Source organism: Gopherus flavomarginatus, chromosome 21, assembly GCF_025201925.1.
Source record: "Gopherus flavomarginatus isolate rGopFla2 chromosome 21, rGopFla2.mat.asm, whole genome shotgun sequence".
NCBI classification, from domain to species: Eukaryota; Metazoa; Chordata; order Testudines; family Testudinidae; genus Gopherus; species Gopherus flavomarginatus.
Window position 1 is genome coordinate 24,157,499 of NC_066637.1, and position 23,107 is coordinate 24,180,605.

General features: G+C 57.8%; 1 long non-coding RNA gene and 2 other non-coding genes across 4 annotated transcripts in view; all 3 read left to right on the plus strand.

The window, feature by feature from the left end:
• LOC127038607 (uncharacterized) overlaps positions 1 to 23,107 on the plus strand; it is a 131,574-nt gene that overhangs the window by 80,589 nt on the left and 27,878 nt on the right. The gene's annotated exons all lie outside the window — the stretch shown is intronic.
• On the plus strand, positions 2,673 to 2,744 carry TRNAG-UCC (transfer RNA glycine (anticodon UCC)). The gene has a single exon. It is a non-coding gene; the product is annotated as a tRNA-Gly (tRNA).
• On the plus strand, positions 5,362 to 5,443 carry TRNAS-AGA (transfer RNA serine (anticodon AGA)). The gene has a single exon. It is a non-coding gene; the product is annotated as a tRNA-Ser (tRNA).

Sequence of the window (23,107 nt, forward strand, 5' to 3'; positions counted from 1 at the left end):
TCTAGTCTCCCTCTGAGGCTGCCTATCCTTAAAATACTGCTGTAGCCCTGTGAAGTAGACAGCTGCTACAGTGAGGGGTGGGGTTTTCCATCCCTGTAATAGCTGCATTGGCAAAACAATCTTTCCTTTCATTTAGCACTATCTAACCATGGCTTAGGTCAGCTTAATTATACTGGTTCTGGGGAGTTTCACACCCTGAAAGACGTACTTGTTAGAGGGTTTGTCCCAATTATAGGCCTGTTAGTTTGACGTCTGTAGTATGTAAGGTCTTGGAAAAAATTTTAAGGGAGAAAGTAGTTAAGGACATAGAGGTCAATGGTAATTGGGACGAATTGCAACACGGATTTACTAAAGGTAGATCGTTTCAAACCAATCTGATCTCCTTCTTTGAGGAGGTGACGGATTACTTAGATAAAGGAAATGAGGTAGATATAATTTACCTAGATTTCAGTAAGGCGTTTGACACGGTTCCGCATGGTGAACTGTTAGTTAAATTGGAAAAGATGGGGATGAATATGAAAGTTGTAAGGTGGATAAGGAACTGGTTAAAGGGGAGACTCCAGCGGGTTGTATTGAAGGGTGAACTGTCAGGCTGGAAGGAGGTCACTAGTGGAGTCCCTCAAGAATCGGTTTTGGGACTGATCTTATTTAACCTTTTTATTACTGACCTTGGCACAAAGAGCGGGAATGTGCTAATAAAGTTTGCGGATGATACAAAGCTGGGGGGTATTGCTAACACGGAGAAGGACAGGGATACTATTCAGGAAGATCTGGACCACCTTGTAAACTGGAGTAATAGTAATAGGATGAAATACAATAGTGAAAAGTGCAAGGTCATGCACTTAGGGATTAATAATAAGAATTTTAGATATACGTTGGGGGCGCATCAGTTGGAAGCGACAGAGGAGGAGAAGGACCTTGGGATATTGGTTGATAGCAGGATGACTATGAGTCACCAATGTGATACGGCTGTTAAAAAAGCAAATGCGATTTTGGGATGCATCAGGCGGGGTATTTCCAGCAAGGATAAGGAGGTGTTAGTACCGTTATATAAGGCGCTGGTGAGACCCCATCTGGAATACTGTGTGCAGTTCTGGTGTCCCATGTTCAAGAAGGATGAATTCAAACTGGAACAGGTTCAGAGACGGGCTACTAGGATGATCCGAGGAATGGAAAACCTGCCTTATGAAAGGAGACTCAAAGAGCTTGGCTTGTTTAGCCTGGCCAAAAGAAGGCTGCGGGGGGATATGCTTGCTCTATATAAATATATCAAGGGGGTTAACGTTAGGGAGGGAGAGGAATTATTTAAGTTTAGTACTAATGTAGGCACGAGGACGAATGGGTATAAACTGGATATTAGGAAGTTTAGACTTGAAATTAGACGAAGGTTTCTAACCATTAGGGGAGTGAAGTTCTGGAACAGCCTTCTGAGGGAAGTAGTGGGGGCAAAAGACTTTTCTGGCTTTAAGACAAAGCTTGATAAGTATATGGAGGGGATGTTATGATAGGATCATTAATTTGGGCAATTGGATTACCACCAGATAGGTCTGCTCAATGGTCTGCGGGGAGATGTTGGATGGGATGGGAACAGAGTTACTGCAGAGAACTCCTTGGGTGCTGGCTGGTGAGTCTTGCCCACATGCTCAGGGTTTAGCTGATCGCCATATTTGGGGTCAGGAAGGAATTTTCCTCCAGGGCGGATTGGCAGGGGCCCTGGAGGTTTTTTGCCTTCCCCTGCAGCGTGGGGCACGGGTCACTTGCTGGTGGATTCTCTGCAGCTTGAGGTCTTCAAACCAATTTTGAGGATTTCAATAACTTGGTCCTGGGTTAGGGGTTGTTATAAAAGTGGATGGGTAGGGTTCTGTGGCCTGCCTTGTGCAGGAGGTCAGACTAGATGATCATATTGGTCCCTTCTGACCTATGAGTCTATGAGTCTATGAACCCTGTAATATTTACATCTTGAAGTTACAGAGCTAATTCTTTACTTTTTCCTTTCTTTTATTAAAAGATTTCTTTTTTTAGAGAACCTGATTGATTTTTTTCCCTTGTTTCCCTTGTGTTATTCCAGGGGATTGGGATAACTCACCAGAACAGGTGGGGGGTAGACGGGAGGGGGAGAGAAAGAATCTCTCTTTGTTTTCCTTGAATCTGTTTGCCTCTTTGTGGAAAGGAAGGGAGATGCTTGTCTGTATGGTGATTTAAGAGGTTGGATCAGTATCTCTCAGGATAGCCCAGGGAGGGAAACTCTAGGAGGGGGAAAGGTGGGGGAATGGTTTATTACTCCTTGTTTTAAGAACCCAAGGGATCTGGGTTCTTGGGGTCCCCAGAGAAGGCTGGGGAGGTCAGAGTGCTCCAAAACACTATATTTTTAGGTGGTGGCAGCGCTATCAAATCTAAGCTGGTAATTAAGCTTAGAGGATTCAGATGCTAGTATCTCATTTTCTGAACTCTAAGGTTCAGATCTGAGAAGGAATGCTGTGATACTCGTAGTGTAGACATCCCCTGTGATTAACAGCTTTGGTGGCTAATTGAAAGGCTGATGGTTCAAACTCAAGTGAAGATGGAGGTGTTTTTTTTCAGTGATGAGAATCCAGTTCATTTTAACAGGCTGAAAATCTCCTCAGTGCTGCTCTAGCCTCATTGGGCAAGCATAAGTAGCCCTTTCACCAGAGGCATTGGTGGTATAGTGGTGAGCATAGCTGCCTTCCAAGCAGTTGACCTGGGTTCAATTCCCAGCCAATGCAATGATGTGATGTTTTCTCCCCTGGGAATTGGTTTAATTTCACTCACATTGTATCAGTGTAGCAATGGAATGAGAGAATCAATGTCCTGCAGGGTGTTCAACACACAATGGAGGAAGAAAGGGGTGAGACTAGACAATGAGCAGGTGGAGTTATCCTGGTATTACAATATTTGGTTTATTTTTTTTTTAAACTTCCTTTACTTCCCTCTCCCTTTTAGACTTGGAGCCTTTAAGGTCAGAAGGGAGCAATGTGATCATCTAGTCCGACCTGCTGCACCTTACAGGCCAAAAGACCCCCCCTCCCCTCCTGTAATAGACCCGGGAGGGGAGGCAGCTCTGTGCACTGCCCCTACCCCAGGCAGCACATGGAGGCCCTCTGCCACACAGCATGCCCCAAGAGGGAGTGGGGGGCCAAGCAGATGATCTAGCATGAGGGGATCATTCTCATTCGTAGCTGTCCAGCTGTATGGGGCAGGAGGTCCTTGTATTTGGAGCAGTGGGAGTGAACTGCGTGCACTTGTGTCTTTGAGCACAATTTTGTGAATAGTATGGTGTGTGTAGGGGGGGTGAGTGTGAGTGTGGCTGCGGGTGTGATTGTTTCTTTCTTTGGGGGTTGGACTAACATGTCCCTCTGGGTGTGTTGTGTGTGAGCGTTCTTGGGATTGTGTGAGTCCCTTTGTGTGTGTGTGTGTGTGTCACTTGCTGCAGAGTACAAAATCCTGCAAAGCCATTTCTTACTGGTTAGCCCAGCAACACACTGATACAAACAGTGTCACAGACTCACACACACAGAGCAGGGCTCAGCAGAGGGCAGCAGGGACACACACGTCTCCCCTGGGCCAGCTTGGACAATTTCCCATCATGACTCGGCACAATGCTGGTGCCCCCACACGGGGGTGGGCAGTGACTGGGCAGCGGGGGCAGATGTGCTGGATCTGTAAAAGCAGCAAAGAGTCCTGTGGCACCTTATAGACCAACAGACGTATTGGAGCATGAGCTTTTGTGGGTGAATCCCCACTTCGTTGGCTAGATTCAGAAGGAAGCACTTTGGGAAAATCAGTCAAGGCCCTTAGCAGAGCTGGGACACAGACCCAGTGACCCCTGCACCACCCTGGGAGGGCAGTGGGGTTTAGTGGTCAGAGCAGGGAGGGGGCTGGGCACCAGGACCCCAGGGTTCTATCCTTGGCTCTGGAAGTGGAAGGGGTCTAGAGCAGGCGGACTGGGATCCAGGACTCCTGGGTTCCATAGGGGAGACTGTTTTTCCCTGTGCTTCCCTCCCTCGAGAGCCCAGCCCAGCCCCCTAGTGGAGACTGAGCAGGAGTCGGGGGAGTTGTTCTCCCACTTTGGAGTTATGATTCAAACTCCTCCCCCAGGGACTGTGACATTACAGAATCTGCCCCCCCCCAACACAGAGAAAACTAGTGGGGTTAGGAGGGCTCTAGCTGCACCCACCAGACAACCCTGGTCATTGCAAGAAACCCCCAAACCTACTTGCACCCACAAAACACCCTCTCAGGGTATACGCCTCCTGCTAGGACAGGACCTCTTGCTCCCACCCCTTTTCTTATCACCACAAGCTGCTCCCTGCCAGGCACCACACCCCATTCACACATCTTTTGTCACTACATAGCTCAGTGGCAATCACTGCCCCAAAGTGACTCAGGTGCAGGCACTCCCCGCACGAACTCCCCACACCGGATTCTGTCCACACACAGAGAATTCTCTCTGCCCGGCTCCTTCGATTCATCTCACTGCTCTCCCTACTGCCGCCAGACACTACTTATCTGCATAACCCCGCATTGTTTGGTTCTTGCTGGCCCGTGCTTGTGCCTGCTGGTTTCCTTCCTGCTGTCCCTGGTGTGTAAAGACAGAAGCGTTTTTGAATCTCTTTGAGTTGTTGTTAGTGCTTCAGTTGTTTGCCTTAATCTTATGCCGTTGGATCTCTTTCAGGGTGTGTTTTGGTTCTGAGAAGTAAAAGGCTGCTCTGTGCGTGTGTGGTGTTATGGAGCGAGGTAGCAAAGGTTGGTTGCAGAGGTGGTGCATGTGCCATGAAAATTGTTTCTTGTTTCTCCCAGGAGGAAGGTGTTTTGCACCCCAGTAACCAGGCTCTCACTGCAGCTTCCTTTCACTAAATAAGATTTTTACCAAATATAAATTGCCCTCCAATTTCTCTAAGAGAAATTGAAATTGTATCTTTGTACTAATATCCCAAGTGTGCAAGTCCATCCCCTCAGAGTAGCCCCACACCCTGAGGCCAGGGGAGAATCCCAGCTGGTTTGTGCATTTCTAACCCTGGGGCCTGAAGCTGATGAGAGAAAGGGAAATGAGCCATCTTGGAGCTTTTCGATACCACCTGCGGGGAGCACAGGGATTTGACTGAGTGACGTCCTGGCTAATTTTCACCTTGTTCTCCGCCAGCAGGCTCTGCTGGAGAGTTCAGGAGTGACTTGACCATGGCAGCACCCTATTTACATATTAAAAGACGGCATTTTGGGGCCAATGGGGTGAAATGTGAGTACTTTTGGGGTTGGGACCCACATGAGAAGGGATATGGACAAACTGGAGAGAGTCCAGCAGAGGGCAATAAAAATGATTAGGGGACTGAGACAGTATATCAACTAGTTGTGGCCGAGTGGTTAAGGTGATGGACTAGAAATCCATTGGGGTTTCCCCACGCAGGTTCAAATGTTGCCAACTACAGAAGCATTAGTGTATTGTCATTGCTGGTGTCTGAGCGTCCATGGAGCCAGATCTGGTCTCACTCTGAGGCTGTCTACACTTAAAATACTGCTGTAGCACTGGGGAGTAGACAGCTGCTACAGTGAGGGGAGGGGTTTTCCATCCCTGTAATAGCTACATTGACAGAACAATCTTTCCTTTCATTTAGCACTATCTAACCATGGCTTAGGTCAGCTTAATTATACTGGCTCTGGGGTTTTTTACACCCTGAAAAACGTACTAGTTAGAGGGTTTATCCCATCACCCTCCCATTCCCTGGCCCTTCTTGCATGACTAGAGAGCAGCAATACCCGAAGTTCAAAGGTGCAAACAATTCAATGTTTATTGGGGTAAACTTCCAGCAAGCAATGATTCCAGTTTCCTTCCTCTGTATCCCCCTTCCCAGCTCTGACACCACAGAGGCTTGTCTGTGTCCTTGTTCCCATTCCCCTCTTAGCAAAACATAATTCCAGTTCCCCTACCCCATTCCCTTTTCCCCCCTTTACTTTCTGATTGACTGCAATCTATATAGTAAAACTGGAGTTCTGCTTAGCTATACCTTAGCTAATCATTTTACTGAAATGTAACTAACCAATCCTAACATACTGTAACATGATTATCTAACCAATTATACCCCACCACCTTAATTGGTTTACACCCAACAAATTAATTATACAGCAGGCTGAAACAATCACAGCACCAGACAGAGATTATACAGACAAGCAATAGGAAAGTGGGGACTACCGTGACAGAACAACAAAGAAATGAGGATTTCACACCCCAGCTGTTGAGCAGTGAGTTGTTGCCAGATGGGATGCTATCATGGCAGAGGTTATGGGTGCTGATTGCTTAACTGTCTGGCCCACAGGGCAGGATTTTGAGGTTCACCATTACTGTCTCAGAATGCCAGCTCCCATCTTTTGTTCACTTAAAATGCGAGCAGGGAGATTATAACACCACAGAACTCATGGAGCTCCAGGAAACTTGTAACTTTAGGTCCAGGTGAATGTGTTTAAAAATCAGCTGTGCTGTGGAAGGTCTCTAGGAGTTGAAAGAGATGTGCCATCTCGACCTCCCTAAAGAGTTCATCAACTATTAATGAAAACTAGGGTTGATAAGTCACATTCTTTGTAGTATCAGGATGGTGGACGGGTCTAAAGCGCTAGTTATGAGACTCATTTTTTCTAATCCTTTGGGTGTTCTGGTCTCTGCATGGAAACGTGGTTTCAAATCCCACTCCTGATATTACCATTTAATTATATCTGGAGAAAATGGCCTCACTTCAATCTCCTTTGGAACAATAGAACCCTATTTGCTTAGCTTTTCTATTCCAGTAGCTGTGAGAGAAGCTCCAAACCAGGGGGAAACAGGGCCTCTTCTCTCGACCGATCAATTTTTGTCTTTCTTCATTCCAAGCCATTTTCTGAGATACATCCATATTTCCCACACTATTGTGTTTAGCGTTCTTTGCTTTTATGAAACTTTAGAATCATCATTTAATTGCCACACAACTGTACTTCTGAAGTGAAGTGAAACAATATTATTTGGATATTCTTGCAGAAGAGTTTTGCTTTCTGACCTGGAAATGAACAGGGCCTACCTGAGGGGCACAATGCTACTCCCTTTTCTTGGCTCATCCAAAAAACATACGTTCTTGATGGCCTTTGTTTTCCTGTTCTTCAAAGGGAAATCAGCTGGTGTAGCAGCTACTGAGAGAGCCTTAGAAAAGGGCTCCAGGTTTCACAGTAGCTGGTTTCTGTTGTGTAGTGGTTATCACATTTGCTTTATATGCAAAATGTCCCTGGTTCAGAAACAGTGCTGCTTTCTCTCTCTTGGTCTCTTATTGCTCCAAGTCTTTTCTCAAATACATCCATAGCTTTTATGATTTCTTCCTTGTTATTTTTTTTCCTTTCATGGAGCTTTAAATTCAAAAGGAGAGGTTTAGCTGGCATTTTGAGGGAAGGAACAGACCATCATTTGGGAGACCGCCAGCTCCATAACAAATCTGAGCATAGAAGAATCCCAACCCATTGTCCAGCATATTTAGCTCCCAGCCTGCAGTTTTTCTCTTGTCTTTTTTTTTTTTGAGCTAACCTTGAGTCCAGGGCGCACACACTCTCTGCCCCACACATCAAATCTGGCCCTGCTGCAAAGTGACCCCTAAGAACCAGTAACCTGCACGAGAGCATGACTGGGGGGAAAGGGTTTCCCATGAAGCGTATAAGCCACGGGATGCGTTGGAAAGAGCAGCTCTGACTGTAACAGTCAGCAAAGAAGGTCTGTTTGGGGATGTGGCTCAGTGGTACAGTGCCTGCTTTGCATGTATCAGGCCCTGAGCTCACTCCCCACATTTGCCTTTCACCTCTGCTGCTTTGCTCATGGCCAGCTGGCATGTGGCCCAGCCAGTCTCCCTGCACAAGTTTCAGTCCTGAGCAGTGAGGGTAAAGTGCCAATTGCATGGAAGCTCTGTAGGGGTTTCTGCTCCTAAAGCACCATGGTGACCCTAAGATTCCCATCCACTGAGCTGCTTGATGAGGAAGGACTGGAGAGAAGGGTCCCATCAGCACCAAGGGAGGGACAAGGACATGGAGGATTAGTCAGTGCTGAGAGAGGAAAGAGGTCAGTGATTTACACAAGACAGGGGACACTGGTTCTTGGAGGGGAAAGGAGGTGAGGCCAGCTTGTTTACAATGATGCTGATGATGAATAGAAAAAAAAAGGCTGGAGTCAATGAAACATGAGAGCATAGAAGGAGAAGGGCAGCTCCACAGAGGGCCCTGGGTGCTCATACACCCCAGTTCATAAGTATACAACATCAGACTGGCCACACTGGGTCAGATCAAAGGTCCATCTAGCCTAGTAGCCTGTCTTCTTACAGTGGCCGACCCAAGGTGCCCCAGGGTTCCACAGGTTGACTGTGTGTTATGTGAAGAAATATTTCCTTTTGTTTGGTTTAAATCTGCTGCCTCTTCATTTCATTTGGTGAGCCCTAATTCTTGTGTCTAGAGGAGTAAATAACGCTTCCTTATTTACTTTCTCCAACCCAATCATTGTTTTATAGACCTATATCATCTATTTTCCAAGCTGAAAAGTCTCAGTTTTATTAATCACTCTTCATATGAAAGCTGCTGCATATCCCTAATCATTTTTGTTGCCCTTTTCTGAACCTTTTCCAATTACAATATATCTTTTATCAAGTGGGGTGACAACATCTGCACGCAGTATTCAAGATGTGGGTGTGCCATGGATTTCTGTAGAGGCGCCCTGGCTTGTCCTAGATAGCGAGAATAGACAAACAGGGACCCAGCCCCCTACAGTGATCCCATGGACAAGAAAGTGGTTCTAAGTGGGGTGAAGGTTTCCTCTGGACAAAGGGGAGCTGAAATCCCTCAGTGTCCTGGAACTTAAGTAATGAAAGCTTCAAACCCTTCATAGCCGTGCGTTGAGATGCATCAGTAGAAGGTTGGGCTGGAGCAGGGGTCGGCAACCTATGCCAATTTTTAACGGCACGCTGGGGCCTGCCAGGACTCCAGTATGCCATTAGAAATCCTGCCGGCGTGGCAAGCCGCTGGCCCCTTCCTCGCCTTCCCCGCGAGCCCTGCCGCCGCACGTGCAGCACTCTGGGGGACAGGGGTCTGCACTCCCGCGGGGCAGCATTTGGCTCTGCAGGGAGTGAAAGATGATCCGCGCTCATCCATTGCCCTGCCACCTTGCGCGCAGCACTTTGGGGGCGGGGCTGCACGCGTGGCAGCAGGGCTCCGACTGAGCGGGAAGCATCATGGTAAGGGGGCCGGGGTTGGAGGGGGTGGAGTCAGCAGGGGGCAATCAGAGGACAGGGAGCAGGGTGGGTTGGATGGGGGGTGGGATACCAGGGGGGTGGTTGGAGCGGAGGTCTCTGGAGGGGGCAGTCAGGGAGCGGGGGGGTGGATGGGGCTTGGGAGTCCCAGGGTCTGTTAAGGGGTGGGGGGTGGATAGGAGACAGGGCAGTCAGGGAACAGGGAGCAAGGAGTGTCCTGGGAGCACAGTTAGGGGTCTCAGGGGGGGTCAGGGAACAAGGAGCTGGGTGGGTTGGATGAGTCAGGAGTTTGGGGGGGCTGTCAGGAGGTAGGGGTGTGGAGAGTGGTTGTGGCAGGCAGAGAGCGGGGGGGTGTATGGGTCCAGAGTTCTGGGGCTCCTGTCAGGGGGCGGGGAGCGGTTGGATAGGCACGGGAGTCCGGGAGGTTCTGTCTGGGTGCGGGGGTGTGGATAAGGGTTGGGGCAGTCAGATACACTCAGCCTTCTCCCCTGCATTGGGTGGGTGGTGCTGCCACTGCCTGCTGGAAAGTCATGAGGGTGGTGGGGCTCTGTGAACAGCTCAGTCCCTGACCTTGGTGGCAGAAATGATGAGATGGAGGCTCCAGCTGTTTCTAGGATTTACTATTTCCACTTGCCTGTGAAGTCCAGCTTTCCCCAGCACATTCACTGTGGTGCAGTTGGGTCACTGTTTCCATGGCTGAACAGCAAAGAATCACTCCCAGTTTCCCTTTTATCTGCAGCAGGGTTAGTCTGTGTTGGTGGTTAACGAGGTGGATCTAGTTGTAAATTGTTATTCATTCCCCACCTTGACAATTCACATAGTCCCTTTCTCATGCAGATTCCCAGCACCTCAGTGATTCTGGTAGCAGGGGTTGGGGCCTGAGATTTTCAGAGTTCCTTTACCCTCCACTTGGAGTGAACTCAATTTTTTTACCATCCCAGAAATTCCATGAAATAACAACAGGGGCATAAAGAAAGAGGGGAGAGAATATTGATCCAGCCTCTGGGGGTTTGGGCTGCTTTAACTCTTGGTAAAAATATGAACTTGATTCCAAGAAGCCTGAAGCTGACTTTAGTCCCAGGCTGGGGTCTCCTGAAGGGTAGGAAACATCCTTGGCTGTCACCCAAGGACAGCAGGCTACTGGCAACATACCAGGGCTGGGATGAGAGGGGAGTGTTACATAGACTTTATCACACAGGCCCCATCCTGCTCCTCAGAGCCCACAGGTGAGAATCTAGAGAAGGGTGAGTCATTTCTCAGCTGCATTCTCAGGAGTAGTCAGTAGCCGTCCTTGATCAGAGACCCAGGGGAGCAACCACAGCAGTTCTGCGGAGAGCTTTGGCTGCCAGGGGATCCAGCTCGGAGAGGGAGTGCTGGGGATCTGGAGGGCCAGTCCAATAGGGCTGTCTCAGGAGTCAGAGGTGGCTTTGCCAGTGGGAAGGCGCTAGGCCAGATGTTGGTGGGATGGGGAAGTAGGGAATACAGGATATGAAGCTGGCTAAAATGAAACTGCACAAAAAACCCTTCCTCTTTGCTCCAGCTAAAGGCCCTACTTTGGCCTCTCCCCTTTCATAAAAATCTCCATATCTACCCCAACTGTCAGAAACCCCCTTTCTCCCATGGGTATTTTCACAGTTTCTTCCTTTTTTCATGGTCTCGTACAAATATTTTTGCTATGGAAATGATCAAGTACATTTAACATGAGAAAAACAATCAAACAACACATCTGTATCTCCTTCTCCAAGCATGGTGTGTCTCAGTTTAGCTACTGAAAAGTCTAGGCAGGCAGAGTCACCTCTGCATTATTTAGCGAAGGGATAGCTCAGTGGTTTGTGCATTATCTTACTAAATGCAGGGTTGTGAGTTCAATTATTGAGGGGGCCACTCAAGAATCTGGGGCAAAATCAGTACTCAGTCCTGCTAGCGAAGGCAGGGGGCTGGACTGAATGGTCCCTTCTAGTTCTAGGAAATAGGGTACCTCCATTATCTATTTTTTCTTACTTCACATCAGACCCAGGACTTGCACCCAGCAGTTCTTGGGACCCTGGGACAGAACTGAGCTTCACTGGCAGCAGTGAGGGAGAACGGTTGGGACTGAACTATCTGGGGAATATTTTAATCCTTATCTAATTTTCAGAGGATTAAATCAATGCAGCTTCCACTTCTCCGTCTCTCCCAAGGAAATAACGTTTCTGTGTGAAGTACCCAAACCTTTTAACAATAAGAAGTGAAATGAAATGGCCACATGATGGCAACAGAACCTACGAAATTTCTTAGTCTCTAGGGTGCCACACGTCCTCTTGTTCTGTTTGAGGATACAGACTAACACAGCTGCTCCTCTGAAACCTATGAGCAGGGCCGGTGCAACCATTTAGGCGGACTAGGCGGTTGCCTAGGGCACCAAGATTTGGGGGCGCCAAAAAGCGGCACTCCCCAATTTTTTTTAAATGGTTGAGCAGCCGCTGCTGCTGGGACAGAGAGGGAGTCTGAGCTGCTGACCTGGGTCAGGACGCTGCCGCGGCAGCCGGCAGCCCAGGGCCCCCGCTGGGTCAGGGCGCCGCCCCGGCAGCTAACAGCCCAAGGGGTCCCCTGGGTCAGCGCGCCGCCCCGGCAGCCGGCAGCTCAGGGCCCCCCTGGGTCAGGGCGCCACCGCAGCAGCTGACAGCCCAAGGGGTCCCCTGGGTCAGGGCGCCGCCGTGGCAGCCGGCAACCCAGGGCCCGCCCCCGGGTCAGGGCACCACCGGGGCAGCCGGCAGACCAGGGCCCCCCTGGGTCAGGGCGCCGACGGGGCAGCCGGTAGCCCAGGGGGTCCCTGGGTCAGGGCGCCGCCGCAGCAGCCGGGAGCCCAGGGGGTCCCCTGGGTCAGCGCGCCACAGCGGCAGCCGGCAGCCCAGGGCGCCCCAGGGTTAGGCCGTCGCTGTGGCAGCCGGCAGCTCAGGGGGTCCCCTGGGTCAGGGCGCCACAGCGGCAGCCGGCAGCCCAGGGCGCCCCCGGGTTAGGCCGTCGCTGTGGCAGCCGGCAGCTCAGGGGGTCCCCTGGGTCAGGGCGCCACAGCGGCAGCCGGCAGCCCAGGGCCCCCCCTGGTTAGGGCGTCGCTGCGGCAGCCGGAAGCCCAGGGGGCCCCTGGGTCAGGGCGCTGCCACGGCAGCCTGCAGCCCAAGGGGTCCCCTGGGTCAGCGCACCAGCAGCAGCCGGCAGCCCAGGCCCCCCCTGGATCAGGGCACCACCGCAGCAGCCCAGAGGTTCAGGCTGATGGCGGCTGCGCTGACCCAAGGGAATCCCTGGGCTGCAGGCAGAGGCTCAGAATCTCTCTCCCTCCCAGAGCAGGGGCTCCAGCCTGTGCCATTTTTTTCGTTGCTGGCGGGGGCGCCGGCGGCTGGGCAGAGCTGCACAGCTCTGCTTAGGGCACGTGGCAGGAGCCCTGCGAGGGCAGCACGACACCAGGGCTTCTTGAGGAAAGTGGGGGCTGCCCCCTGGCTCAGCCTCCACGTCAGCCCAGCGAGGGGCAGGAGAAGAAAAGAGACTCAGCCGTGGTCTGCTGGAGCGGGGGAAGAACGAGGACCCCGATGCTCATGCGTTGGGCAAGGTGAGCAAGTGCTTCCCCACAGCTTGGCCTCAGGTGCCTGTGCTCCTGCCCCCTTGGTCCTTGGCTGGTCCCTGCTGCTGCTCCCCTTGTGCCTGCACGGCTGGAGAGAGCAGCAGCCTGCAGAGCTGAGCTGCCCCAGTGCCCCCAGGCACCCCTCTGACCCCATCCGCCCCACGGCCCTGACCCCCAGCTCCGAGCCCAGTCCCTCTGAGCTGGAAACCCCCTCGACCCCATCCCCCCCACAGCCCTGACCCCCAGCTCCGAGCCCAGTCCCTCTGAGCTGGAAACCCCCTGACCCCATCCCCCCCACAGCCCTGACCCCCAGCTCCGAGCCCAGTCCCTCTGAGCTGGAAAATCCCTCAACCCATCCCCCCCACGGCCCTGACCCCCAGTTCCGAGCCCTGTCCCTCTCAGCTGGAACACCCTCGACACTATCCCCCCCACAGCCCTGACCCCCAGCTCTGAGCCCAGCCCCTCTGAGCTGGAAACCCCCTCGATCCAATCACCCCACAGCCCTGACCCCCAGCTCCGAGCCCAGCCCCTCTGAGCTGGAAACCCCCTGACCTCATCCCCCCCACAGCCCTGAGCCCCAGCTCTCAGCCCAGTCCCTCTGAGCTGGAAACCCCCTCGACTCCATCCCCCCGCCCCCAGCCCTGACCCCCAGCTCCGAGCCCAGCCCCTCTGAGCTGGAAACCCCCTGACCTCATCCCCCCCACAGCCCTGAGCCCCAGCTCTGAGCCCAGTCCCTCTGAGCTGGAAACCCCCTGACCCGAACCCCCTCAGCCCTGACCCCCAGCTCCGAGCCCAGTCCCTCTGAGCTGGAAACGCCCTCACCCCATCCCCCCACAGCCCTGACCCCCAGCTCTCAGCCCAGTCCCTCTGAGCTGGAAACCCCCTCGACTCCATCCCCCCGCCCCCAGCCCTGACCCCCAGCTCCGAGCCCAGTCCCTCTGAGCTGGAAACCCCCTAGACTCCATCCCCCCGACAGCCCTGACCCCCAGCTCCGAGCCCAGTCCCTCTGAGCTGGAAACCCCTTGACCCCATCCCCCCACAGCCCTGACCCCCAGCTCCGAGCCCAGTCCCTCAAACCTGGAAACCCGGTCGACCCCATCCCCCCACAGCCCTGACCCCCAGCTCCGAGCCCTGTCCCTCTGAGCTGGAAACCCCCAGGCCCCATCCACCCCACTGCCATGACCCCCAGCTCCGAGCCCAGCCCCTCTGAGCTGGAGACCCGCTCGACCCCATGCCCCCCACAGCCCTGACCCCCAGCTCCGAGCCCAGTCCCTCAAACCTGGAAACCCCCTCGACCCCATCCCCCCACAGCCCTGACCCCCAGCTTCGAGCCCAGTCCCTCTGAGCTGGAAACCCGCTCGACCCCATCCCCCCAACAGCCCTGACCCCCAGCTCCGACCCAGTCCCTCTCAGCTGGAAACCCCCTCGACTCCATCCCCCCCACAGCCCTGACCCCCAGCCCCGACCCAGTCCCTCTCAGCTGGAAACCCCCTCGACCCCATCCCCCCCACAGCCCTGAACCCCAGCTCCGAGCCCTGTCCCTCTAAGCTGGAAACCCCCAGGCCCCATCCCCCCCACAGCCATGACCCCCAGCTCCGAGCGCAGCCCCTCTGAGCTGGAGACCCGCTCGACCCCATCCCCCCCACAGCCCTGACCCCCAGCTCCGAGCCCAGTCCCTTTGAGCTGGAAACCCCCTCGACCCCAGCCCCCCCACAGCCCTGACCCCCAGCTCCGAGCCCAGCCCCTCTGAGCTGGAAATCCCCTCGACCTCATCCCCCCCACAGCCCTGACCCCCAGCTCCGAGCCCTGTCCCTCTGAGCTGGGAACAGCCTCGACTCCATGCTCCTCACAGCCCTGACCCCCAGCTCTGAGCCCAGTCCCTCTGAGCTGGAAACCCCCTGACCCCATCCCCCCGCAGGCCTGATCCCCATCTCCAAGCCCAGCCCCTCTGAGCTGGAAACCCCCTCGACCCCATCCCCCCACAGCTCTGACCCCCAGCTCCAAGCCGAGTCCCTCTGAGCTAGAAACCCCCTGACCCCAACCCCCAACCCCCTCACAGCCCTGACCCCCAGCTCCGACCCCAGCTCCTCTGAGCTGGAAAGCCCCTGACCCCATCCCCCCCACAGCCCTGACCCCCAGCTCCGAGCCCAGTCCCTCTGAGCTGAAAACCCCCTCGACTCCATCCCCCCCACAGCTCTGACCCCCAGCTCCGATCTCAATCCCGCTGAGCTGGAAACCCCCTCGACACCATCACCCCCACAGTCCTGACCGCCAGCTCTGAGCCCAGTCCCTCTGAGCTGGAATCCCCCTCGACCCCATCCCCCCCCACAGCCCTGACCCCCAGCTCCGAGCCCAGTCCCTCTGAGCTGGAAACCCCCTGACCCCATCCCCCCCCACACCCCTGACCCCCAGCTCCGAGCCCAGCCCCTCTGAGCATGAAACCCCCTGACCCCATCCCCCCCACACCCCTGACCCCCAGCTCCGAGCCCAGCCCCTCTGAGCATGAAACCACCTGACCCCATTCCCCCCACACCCTTTACCCCGAGCTCCGAGCCCAGTCCGTCTGAGTTGGAAAGCCCCTCGACCACATCCTCCCCAACAGCCCTGAACCCAAGCTACGACCCCAGTCCCTCTACGCTGGAAATCACCTCGACCCCATCCCCCCCACAGCCCTGAACCCCAGCTCCGAGTCCAGTCCCTCTGAGCTGGAAACCCCCTGACCCCATCCCCCCCAAAGCCCTGACCCCCAGATCCGAGCCCAATCCCTCTGAGCTAGAAACCCCGTCGACCCCATCGCCCCCACAACCCTGAACCCCAGCTCCAAGCCGAGTCCCTCTGAGCTGCAAACCCCTCGACCCCATCCCCCCGACAGCCCTAAACCCCAGCTCTGAGCCCAGTCCCTCTGAGCTGGAAACCCCCTCGACCCCAACCCCCCACAGCCCTGACCTCCAGCTAAGAGTCCAGCGCCTCTGAGCTGGAAAACCTCTCGACCCGATTCCCCCACAGCTCTGACCCCCAGCTCCGAGCCCAGTCCCTCTGAGCCGGAGTCCCCGTCGACCCCATCCCCCCCACAGCCTTGACTCCGAGCTCCGAGCCCAGTCCCTCTGAGCTGGAACCCCCTGACCTCATCCCCCTCACAGCCCTGACCCCCAGCTCCGAGCCCAGTCCCTCTGAGCTGAAAACCCACTGACCCCATCCCCCCCACAGCCCTGACCCCCAGCTCCGAGCCCAGTCCCTCTGAGCTGGAAACCCCCTGACCCCATCCCTCCCAAAGCCATGACCCCCAGCTCCGAGCCCAGCCCCTCTGAGCTAGAAACCCCCTGACCCCAACCCCCTCATAGCTGTGACCCCCAGCTCCGACCAAAGCCCCTCTGAGCTGGAAACCCCCTGACCCCATCCCCCCCACAGCCCTGACCCCTAGCTCCGACCCCAGTCCCTCTGAGCTAGAAAACCCTTCAACCCCATCCCCCCACAGCCCTGACCCCAAGCTCCGAGCCCAATCCCGCTGAGCTGGAAACTCCCTCGACACCCTCACCCCCACAGCCATGACCCCCAGCTCTGAGCCCAGTGCCTCTGAGCTGGAAACCCCCTCGACCCCATCCCCTCCACAGACCTGACTCCCAGCTCCGTGCCCAGTCCCTCACAGCTGGAAAACCCTACGAACCCATCCCCCCCACAGCCCTGACCCCCAGTTCCTACCCCAGTCCCTCTGAGCTAGAAACCCCCTAGACTGCATCCCTCCCACAGCCCTAACCCCCAGCTCCGAGCCCAGTCCCTCTGAGCTGGAAACCCCCTGAACCCATCCCCCCACAGCCTTGACCCCCAGCTCCGAGCCCAGTCTCTCTGAGCTGGAAACCCTCTCGACCCCATCCCCCCCACAGCCCTGACCCCCAGCTCCGAGCCCAGTCCCTCTGAGCTGGAAACCTCGTCGACTCCATCCCCCCCACAGCCCTGACCCCCAGCTCTGATCCCAGTCCCTCTGAGCTGGAAACCCCCTCGACCCCATTCCCCAACAGCCCTGACCCCCAGCTCCGAGCCCAGTCCCTCTGAGCTGGAAACCCCCTGACCCCATCCCTCCCCAGCCCTGACCCTCAGCTCCGAGCCCAGCCCGTCTGAGCTGGAAACCCCCTCGACCCCATTACCCAACAGCTCTGACCCCCAGCACCGAGCCCAGTCCCTCTGAGCTGGAAACCCTCTCGACGCAATCCCCCCCACAGCCCTGACCCTCAGCTCCGAGCCCAGTCCCTTTGAGCTGGAAACCCCCTCGACCCCACTCCCCTCACAGCCCTGACCCCCAGCTCCGAGCCGAGTCCCTCTGAGCTGGAAACCCCCTGACCCCATCCCCCCCACATCCCTGACCCCCAGCTCTGAGCCCAGTCCCTCTCAGCTGGAATCCCCCTCGACCCCATCCCCCCCACAGCCCTGACCCCGAGCTCTGAGCCCAGCCCCTCTGAGCTGGAAACCTCTTGGCCCCATCCCCTCCCAGGGACCTCACCCCCAGCTCTGAGCCCAGTCCCTCTGAGCTGGAAGCCCCCTCGACCCCATCTCCCCACTGCCCTGACCCCCAACTCCGAGCCCAGGCCCTCTGAGCTGGAAACCCCCTGACCCCATCTTCCGCACAGCCCTGACCCCCAGCTCCGAGCCCAGTCCCTCTGAGCTGGAAACTCCCTCGACTCCATCTCCCCACAGCCCAGACCCCTAGCTCCGAACCCAGTCCCTCTGAGCTGGATACCCCCTCGACCCCATCACCCCCACAGCCCTGACCCCTAGCTCCGAGCCCAGTCCCTCTCAGCTGGAAACCACCTCGAACCCATCCACCCCACAGCCCTGACCCCCAGCTCCGAGCCCAGTCCCTCTGAGCTGGAAACCCCCTCGGCCCCATCCCCCCTCAGCCCTAACACCCAGCTCCGAGCCCAGTCCTTTTGAGCTGGAAACCCCCTGACCCCATTCCCCCCCACAGCCCTGACCCCCAGCTCCGAGCCCAGTCCCTCTGAGCTGGAAACCCCCAGACCCCATCCCCCTCACAGCCCTGACCCCCAGCTCCGAGCCCAGTTCCTCTGAGCTGGAAACCTCGTCGACCCCATCCCCCTCACAGCCCTGACCCCCAGCTGTGATCCCAGTCCCTCTGAGCTGGAAACCCCCTGACCCCATCCCCCGCACAGCCCTGACCCCAAGCTCCGAGCCGAGTCCCTCTGAGCTGGAAACCCCCTCGACTCCATCCCCCCCACATCCCTGACCCCCAGCTCTGAGCCCAGTCCCTCTGAGCTGGAAGCCCCCTCAACCCCATCCCCCCACTGCTCTGACCCCCAGCTCCGAGCCCAGTCTCTCTGAGCTGGAAACACCCTCGACGTCATCCCCCCCACAGCCCTGACCCCCAGCTTCAAGCCCAGTCTCTCTGAGCTGGGAACCGCCTCGACTCCGTCCTCCCCACAGCCCTGACCCCCTGCTCTAAGCCCAGTCCCTCTGAGATGGAAATCCCCTCGACCCCATCCCCCCCACAGCTCTGATCCCTAGCTCCAAGCCCAGTTCCTCTGAGCTGTAAACCCCCTCGACGCCATCCCCCCCACAACCCTGACCCCCAGCTCCGAGCCCAGTCCCTTTGAGCTGGAAACCCCCTCGACCCCACTCCCCCCAGAGCCCGGACCCCCAGCTTCAAGCCCAGTCTCTCTGAGCTGGAAACCCCCTTGACTACATCCCTCCCAGAGGCCTGACCCCCAGCTCCGAGCCGAGTCCCTCTGAGCTGGAAAGCCCCTGAGCCCATCCCCCCGACAGCCCTGATCCTCAGGTCAGACCCCAGTCCTTCTGAGCTGGAAACGTCCTCGAGTGCATCCCCCAACAGCCCTGACCCCTAGCTACGAACCGAGTCCCTCTAAGCTGGATACTCCCTCAACCCCATCACCCCCACAGCCCTGACCCCTAGCTCCGAACCCAGTCCCTCTGAGCGGGAAACCCCCTCGACTCCATCCCACCCACAGCCCTGACCCCCAGCTCCGAGCCCAGTCCCTCTGAGCTGGAAACACCCTCGAACCCATCCCCCAACAGCCCTGACCCCTAGCTCCGAACCCAGTCCCTCTGAGCTGGATACCCCCTCGCCCGATCCGCCCCACAGCCCTGACCCCCCGCTCCGAGCCCAGTCCCTCTGAGCTGGAAACCCCCTGACCCCATCCCCTCCCAGCGACCTGACCCCCAGCTCTGAGCCCAGTCCCTCTGAGCTGGAAACCCCCTGACCCCATCCCCCCACTGCCCTGACCCCCAGCTCCGAGCCCAGGCCCTCTGAGCTGGAAACCCCCTGACCCCATCCCCCGCACAGCCCTGACCCCCAGCTCCGAGCCCAGTCCCTCTGAGCTGGAAACCCCCTCGACTCCATCCCCCCACAGCGCTGAGCCCCAGCTCCGAGCCCAGTCCCTCTGAGATGGAAACCCCCTCGACCCCATCCCCCCCACAGCCCTGACCCCCAGCTCCGATTCCAGCCCCTCAGAGCTGGAAACCCCCTCGACCCCATCCCCCCACAGCCCTGATCCCCAGCTCCGAGCCCAGTCCCTCTGAGCTGGAAACCCCCTCGACCCCATCCCCCCCACAGCCCTGATCCCCACCTCCGAGCCCAGCCCCTCTGAGCTGGAAATCCCCTCGACCTCATCCCCTCCACAGCCCTGACCCCCAGCTCCGAACCCAGTCGCTCTGCGCTGGAAACCCCCTGACTCCATCCCCCGACAGCCCTGACCCAAGCTCCGAGCCCAGTCCCTCTGAGCTGGAAACCCTCTGAACCCATACCCCTCACAGCTCTGACCCCCAGCTCCGAGCCGAGTCCCTCTGAGCTGGAAACCCCCTGAGCCCATCCCCCCCACAGCCCTGATTCCCAAGTCAGACCCCAGTTCTTCTGAGCTGGAAACCCCCTCGACCCCATCCCCCCCACAGCCCTGACCCCCAGCTCCGAACCCAGTCTCTCTGAGATGGAAACCCCCTGACCCCATCCCCCCTAGAACCCTGACCCCCAGCTCCGAGCCCAGCCCATCTGAGCTGGAAACCCCCTCAAATCCATCCCCCCCCCCAACAGCCTTGACCCCCAGCTCCGAGCCCAGTCCCTCTGAGCTGGAAACCCCCTGACCCCATCCCCTCCCAGGGACCTGACCCCCAGCTCTGAGCCCAGTCCCTCTGAGCTGGAAACCCCCTCGACTCCATCTCCCCACAGCGCTGAGCCCCAGCTCCGAGCCCAGTCCCTCTGAACTGGAAACCCCCTCGACCCCATGCCCCCCACAGCCCGGACCCCCAGCTCCGAGCCCAGTCCCTCTGAACTGGAAACCCCCTCGACCCCATCCCCCCCACAGCCCTGACCCCGAGCTCAGACCCCAGTCCCTCTGAGCTGGAAAATTCCTGACCCCATCCCCCCCACAGCCTTGACCCTCTGCTCCGAGCCCAGTACCTCTGAGCTGGAGACCCCCTCGACTCCATCCCCCCCACAGCCCTGACCCCCAGCTCGGAGCCCAGTCCCTCTGAGATGGAAACCCCCTCGACCCCATCCCCCCCACAGCCCAGACCCCCAGCTCTGAGCCCAGTCCCTCTGAGATGGAAACCCCCTCGACCCCATCCCCCCCACAGCCCTGACCCCCAGCTCCGATCCCAGCCCCTCTGAGCTGGAAACCCCCTCGACCCCATCCTCTCCACAGCCCTGATCCCCAGCTCCGAGCCCAGCCCCTCTGAGCTGGAAATCCCCTCGACCTCATCCCCCCCACAGCCCTGACCCCCAGCTCCGAGCCCAGTCCCTTTGAGCTGGAAACTCCCTCGACCCAACTCTCCCCACAGCTCTGACCCCCAACTCCGAACCCAGTCCCTCTGAGCTGGAAACGCCCTAGACTCCATCCCCCCCACAGCCCTGACCCCCAGCTCCGAGCCCAGTCGCTCTGAGCTGGAAACCCCCTGAGCCCATCCCCCCCACAGCCCTGACCCCCAGCTCCGAACCCAGTCTCTCTGAGATGGAAACCCCCTGACCCCATCCCCCTCCACAGCCCTGACCCCCAGCTCCGAGCCTAGTCCCTCTGAGCTGGAAACCCCCTCGATCCCATCCCCCCACATCCCTGACCGCCAGCTCCGAGCCCAGCCCATCTGAGCTGGAAACCCCCTCAAATCCATCCCCCCCCCAACAGCCTTGACCCCCAGCTCCGAGCCCAGTCCCTCTGAGATGGAAACCCCCTGACCCCATCCCCCCTAGAACCCTGACCCCCAGCTCCGAGCCTAGTCCCTCTGAGCTGGAAACCCCCTCGACCCCATCCCCCCACAGCCCTGACCCCTAGCTCCGAGCCCAGTCCCTATCAGCTGGAAACCCCCTCGACCCCATCCCCCCCACTGCCCTGAACCCCAGCTCCGAGCCCAGTCCCTCTGAGCTGGAAACCCAATCGACTCCATCCCCCACACAGCCCTGACCCCCAGCTCCGAGCCCAGTCCCTCTGAGCTGGAAACCCCTCGACCCCATCCCCCCACAGCCCTGACCCCCAGCTCCGAGCCCAGTCCCTTTGAGATGGAAACCCCCTGACCCCATTCCCCCCCACAGCCCTGACCGCCACCTCCGAGCCCAGTCCCTCTGAGCTGGAAACCTTCTCGAACCGATCCCCCCACAGCCCTAACCCCCAGCTCCGAGCCGAGTCCCTCTGAGCTGGAAACCCCCTCGATCCGATCCCCCCACTTCCCTGACCCCCTGTTCCGAGCCCAGCCCCTCTGAGCCGGAAACCCCCTCGATCCCATCCCCCCACTTCCCTGATCCCCAGCTCCGAGCCCAGTCCCTCTGAGCTGGAAACCCCCTCGACTCCGTCTCCCCACAGCGCTGACACCCAGCTCCGAGCCCAGTCCCTCTGAGCTGGAAACCCAATCGACTCCATCCCCCACACAGCCCTGACCCCCAGCTCCGAGCCCAGTCCCTCTGAGCTGGAAACCCCTCGACCCCATCCCCCCACAGCCCTGACCCCCAGCTCCGAGCCCAGTCCCTTTGAGATGGAAACCCCCTGACCCCATTCCCCCCCACAGCCCTGACCGCCACCTCCGAGCCCAGTCCCTCTGAGCTGGAAACCTTCTCGAACCGATCCCCCCACAGCCCTAACCCCCAGCTCCGAGCCGAGTCCCTCTGAGCTGGAAACCCCCTCGATCCGATCCCCCCACTTCCCTGACCCCCTGTTCCGAGCCCAGCCCCTCTGAGCCGGAAACCCCCTCGATCCCATCCCCCCACTTCCCTGATCCCCAGCTCCGAGCCCAGTCCCTCTGAGCTGGAAACCCCCTCGACTCCGTCTCCCCACAGCGCTGACACCCAGCTACGAGCCCAGTCCCTCTGAGCTGGAAACCCCCTCGACCCCATCCCCTCCCCAGCCCTGACCCCCAGCTCCGAGCCCAATCCCTCTGACCTGGAAACCCCCTCGACTCCATCCCCCCCACAGCTCTGACCCCCAACTCTGAGCACAGTCCCTCTGAGATGGAAACCCCCTCGACCCCATCCCCCCCACAGCCCTGACCCCCAGCTCCGAGCCCAGCCCCTCTGAGCTGGAAACCCCCTCGACCCCATCCCCCCCACAGCCCTGACCCCGTGCTCCGAGCCCAGTCCCTTTGAGCTGGAAACCCCCTCGACCCAACTCTCTCCACAGCCCTGACCCCCAACTCCGAGCCCAGTCCCTCTGAACTGGAAACCACTTTGACTCCATCCCCCCCACAGCCCGGACCCCCAGCTCCGAGCCCAGTCCCTCTGAGCATGAAACCCCCTGACCCCATCCCCCCCACAGCCCTGACCCCCAGCTCCGAGCCCAGTCCCTTTGAGCTGGAAACCCCCTCAACTCCATCCCCCCGCAACAGCCTTGACCCCCAGCTCCGAGCCCAGTCGCTCTGCGCTGGAAACCCCCTGACCACATCCCCCCACAGCCCTGACCCAAGCTCCGAGCCCAGTCCCTCTGAGCTAGAAACCCTCTGACGCCATCCCCCTCACAGCTCTGACCCCCAGCTCCGAGCCGAGTCCCTCAGAGCTGGAAACCCCCTGAGCCCATCCCCCCCACAGCCCTGATACCCAAGTCAGACCCTAGTCCTTCTGAGCTGGAAACCCCCTGACCCCATCCCCCCACAGCCCTGACCCCCAGCTACGAGCCCAGTCCCTCTGAGGTGGAAAACCCTACGACCCCATCCCCCCACAGCCCTGACCCCCGGCTCCGAGCCCAGTCCCTCTGAGTTGGAAACCCAATGACCCCATCCCCCCAACAGCCCTGACCCCATCACCCCCACAGCC